Here is a 5,003-nt window from a genome sequence, read left to right on the forward strand (position 1 = left end):
TCGCCTCCCCCGAACATCTTGTCTAGCTCCGCCACTGGCTTGAAGTATCTTGCATGATCATTAGCCTACCTAGAGCACCAGGCACGTTTGTTAGCCTGGCCCAGGCGCAAGGATTCGATCACCTGGCTCACGCCTGGATGTTAATTGTACTCTTCATTGCGCACTGTGCGGTGGGGTCATGAGCCAACATTTATTTATGGCTATTAATAGCCGCCCAGGCCGTCGATACACACCAAACATGCTACAGCCAGGCTAGGCTAGCTAGACAATTTCTCTCAAATTCTCATAGCAAGTACAATAATGAACTATAAGCCCGATACTTTTACCTATATGGAGGAGGGAGATAAGAAAAAGGTGAAAGAGTGAGCTCACATGTCCCAATGCAAGGTGTAACTTCGGTGCGCAAGTGGGAGTAACTTCGGTAGTAACTTCGGTACTCCCACTGCACAATTATGGTTTCGACGGGGTGCGCAAGGTGTAATTGTAGTTGCACGAGGTTGACGGACATGCAGTGGCGTACAACGAAGGGGGACGGGGGCTACAAGTGCAGTCGCGCACGGTTGGATACACATGCAAGTGTGGACACACACGACATGAGCAAGAAAAAAAGGTAAATCAATCTAACAAACAGAAAATAAAAATCACCGGGTAAAATTAAGTGATATAGTAATTAAATCTGAAAAGGAAATTTGTTCAAGCAAGCATTTAATTACCTAAACAGGAAGGAACAGTTATCCGGGTCCTCGCGTACATCAGGTAGAGGGGAGGAGTGGGATAATGGCCGAGTGGGAAGAATTCTCCCCGGCGTGCTTCGGCGGAAGGGTGCCCGGCATCATGGACGGAGGCGAGGCGAAGAGGGTTTGCTCGGTGATGGTGCGAGCCAGACTTGGACACGAACAGCGACCGCGATGCCGCAGGGAGACGACTGCCCGCCTGCCGGCGACGTGCCGGGAGTACGTACGAGGAGGCCCCGGCTATTGCCGGATTCGACATGGCAAACGCGGGATATATCGACCTGTAGCAGAGAGTGTGGTGGCCCGGCGAAGTATAGAGTGAAAGAACGGCGGTTGATGCGTCTACGCCATGCTGAGTACACTGACTGCTGGATCGATCATGGCAATACTAATACCTCGTATATAAAGCATCTAGTGTTTCTGTTTTAGACTGCATACATGCATATGATTATGACATGCATATGATTGATTTGACAAAAGCGACACGAGTAAAATTAGGGCCGACGTCTCTTTCCATATTAGTTGGAGTGGGTACTCGGGCGGAATTATATAATGACTAGCTAATTTTTATTATTATTATTGAGAAAATGACCAGCTAATTGGGCAGCTAAGAAGTCATATGCATCTATGGTTGTGCATCGTATGGATATGCACGGTGTGGGTGGAGCACTTTTGTCACGGGATATTCGAGATCGCTGGTTTCTAGATCCTTTGCAAGCTAAATTTTGTCCTCTACTTGGGATTCATGCACGCCATTTCTTATCCGGGAACCAGCCTTTCTTTAGGACGCGAATATCTCCTCCCCATCCGGCGCCCACGACAAAACGCTGCGGACGAAAACGCTCTCCCGCAGCATGGATTCATCTTGACTCGTTCGCGTACACGGATAGATACGAGAGCCGCTTATCCAACCATGTCTATCAAACTTTCGTCCCTGTTTTTTTTTTTGCCAAAGTACGCACCTCTCCAAAATAACTATAGATAAACATAATTCTTCGTGTAGTAAAAATATTCAAACGCAACACTGGTTTAAATTCAAATATTACAATCCAAACATTAAGTTTTTAAATAAAAATAGTCAAACTTGAATTCAACTTATGCTCTAATTGTCCCATTTCATCGCCCTCAGATGCTCAATCAGAACATACTTAAACTGCTCACGACTTCTTCGATGTCAAATCTGTTGATATATTTGGACAAACCCCCCAAATGTGGCTGGATTTTGAGTTGGGAGTTGTATAAGATCACCCATGTTCTCAAATTCCAGACCTCTGGCAGCTCCTTTACAATCATGTTGTGCATGATCACACAAGTTGTCATCACCTCCCACAAGTTCTCTGGATCACATATTTTTGCAGGTCCTCGAACAACTGCAAAACGGGCTTGAAGCACTCCTAATGCCCTCTCCACATCATTTCTATCTCATTGTCTTTGGGCAAAGTGGACTCTTTTCTGGCCAACTAGCTCAGTGATGGTCTTGACGAAGGCCGCCCGCAGAGGATAGATACAATCGACCAGATAGTAGCACATGTTGTAGTCATGACCATTGATGCTATAGTTGCACAGAAGAGCTTGTCCTCGAGTCAACCTAGCAAACAATGGAGACCACTACATCAAGTTGATGTCATTCTGAGACCCAGGAATGCCAAAGAAAACATGTCAAATCCAGGGGTATTGTGATGCAACTGCTTCAAAAATACTGCTGGGCTTCTTAACATGGCCATGATATTGCCCTTCTAGAGCATATGGGCAGTTTTTCCATCTCCAGTACATGCAATCAAGGGATCTGAGCATACCTGGTCACCCTCTAGCTTCAGAGAGTGCCATGAACCTTTCATTGTCTGCGGTAGTTGGTTCTCTCAAGTACTGCGGTCCAAACACCTCGATCACCCCAGTAGAAAACCACACCAATACAACTTTGCATATGTTTTCAGACACCCGAAGGTACTCGTCCCACGAATCTGTAGTCATGCCATAGACGAGCATCCTCAATGCAGTCGTGCACTTATTTTATCTAGAGAATCCAAAAAAAATTAACGACATCCTTCTTCAAGATGAATTAGTCATCACCGTCCCAAACGCCATTGTAGAGGCATTCAAAAAAAAATCCCCGCATACGAAAGCGTCTATGAAAATTGTCAGTGAATATGGCATCGGGGGCAAAGTAGTTGTCCATCAGTCCCACATGCCCTCTTTCGATTCAACACTCGATGTCTGCATACTCCGTGTTTGGTACGACCACCTGCATCATTGTCGTTTCATCATCATATTCATCCTCCTCGTCTGACGAGGACGACTCCATGAAGTTGTAGAAAAATCACACAGACATATTGTGGAACCACCATCTAAGAGCATCTACAAACAGACTAAGCAAATCCAACCCTCTATATGTCTACGTACACGTCTAGATGCTATCCCAACATGTCCGCTCCAAGCCCTCATTTGTGTGTGCATGCAACCATACACACAACATGTCCGGTCACATGCACATGATGGACGGAATGAAAAGTGATAAAGAAAAAAGAATAAACAAAAAGAGAAAGTGGCCGGGCGTGGTCCAAATCCAATGCGGTGGACTGCCCGGACACGCCCAAGCGCCATCATATCCTCCCCATATATGGGCTAGGGACAATTTGATGGGTCCGGTTGGGTGGCTTTTCCATTTCTCTCTCATGTCTAAGCTGTTCGCTTGGACGTGTCGAGGCAAAATGAGGAGTCTGGTTGGAGATGCTTAAACGATCATATAGGCCAGAGTGGCAAACCTTGAGGGCGTCCACCAAAAGGCAAAAAATTATGAAGCACCGCTTCCTGTAGGTGCATGCATACATTTCAAACTATTTTTCAACAAACCGGATAAAATTTATGCAAACACGCCCGGATTTCGTACAAACATGACGGATTTCATCCAAACATGGCAGATTTAACTTTCGAACATTTAGAACAAAAGAAAAGACCCACCCCTAAACATATCCTACGGCGGCGGTGGTGGGCGTCCAAGACCTTGTCTTCCTCCTTCTGCAGTCTCCATTGTGAGAAATATTGTAACAGGCTAGGCATGGTAGCCTTATGCTTCACGCATAGGATAGGAGAGCTGTCCTTTATCTTTCTATCTCTTCTTCTCCTCCTGTAATCTTTCTCCGCGGTTGGAGATCCTCAACCGCACCATGTAAACGACTACGAGATCCCTCTCACTCAATTAATATATGAACTATGGGCTCCCATGTTACGGGAGTTGAGACGCTTTACCAAAACTTACATGGTAGTCAGAGCCTTCTTCTTCCTCCACATCTAGCTCTCTATCAGATTAAACCTAGCCGCCATCAAAACCTCCTCCAGATCAAAACCAAGCGGCAACCATGTCTTCCTCCTCCAGCTCGGCTTCTTTCTTTGGCCTAAACAACAATACCTCTGAACCTTTAAGCCACACCAACTATGTCCTATGGTGTGCCCAGGCTCGCCCTCAAATTATGGGAGCCGACCTGTATGGGTACCTTGATGAAACTATTTCCGAGCCCTCCAAGACAATTACAGCAAAAAATTCTGAAGGAAAGGAACAGATCATTCTGAATCCTGCCTACACCACTTGGTTGATCCAAGACCAGCGGATTGTAGCCTATCTGCTGAGGAACCTCTCCAAAGAAATCCTCGTGCAAGTTGCCTCGATGGAGATATCCCGTGCAATCTGGACAACCCTCTCCACCATGTTTGCTGCTCAATCCAAATCACGCACAAACAACATCAGAATCTCTCTGACCAGTGCCCACAAAGGTTCCCAATCTACTGCTACTTATTTTGGTTCTATGAGATTGCTTTCAGATGAACTTGCAGCAACAGGGAGGCCCATCGGAGAAGAGGAGCTGCTCTCCTTCATCATTGTGGGGCTAGATGTGGACTATCAGCCAATCATATCAGCCCTAGACGTCCGCATCGAGTCCGTCTCCATTGATGAGTTGTTCACAATGGTGGCGAACTTCGATCAGCTGGTCGAGCTCTTCCATGGTTCTGGAGCAGGAGGCTTCAAATCTTCGGCCAACATGGCTGCAAGGAACAGTGTGTAGGATCGGAAGTATGTCTAGAGGGGGGGGGGTGATTAGACTACTTGACCAAATAAAAGCTTTCACTACAAAAAAATACACTTCCGTGATGATACGTTTTTGTCACGGTAGGTCGCGTTTTTTTGTCATGCATGTACATTCATGACAAACTTATGACAGAATCAAGATAGTCATACATGTGCTATCATAGAAGTGTTCCATGATATTTCCTTAA

The 5,003-nt window shown here is 46.0% G+C and overlaps 1 pseudogene; it reads left to right on the forward strand.

Moving 5' to 3' along the window:
• The first annotated feature begins 4,573 nt into the window (after window positions 1–4,573).
• On the forward strand, window positions 4,574–4,712 carry LOC119290316 (annotated as a pseudogene).
• Window positions 4,713–5,003: the final 291 nt, after the last annotated feature.

This window comes from Triticum dicoccoides, chromosome 4A, assembly GCF_002162155.2.
Source record: "Triticum dicoccoides isolate Atlit2015 ecotype Zavitan chromosome 4A, WEW_v2.0, whole genome shotgun sequence".
NCBI lineage: Eukaryota > Viridiplantae > Streptophyta > Magnoliopsida > Poales > Poaceae > Triticum > Triticum dicoccoides.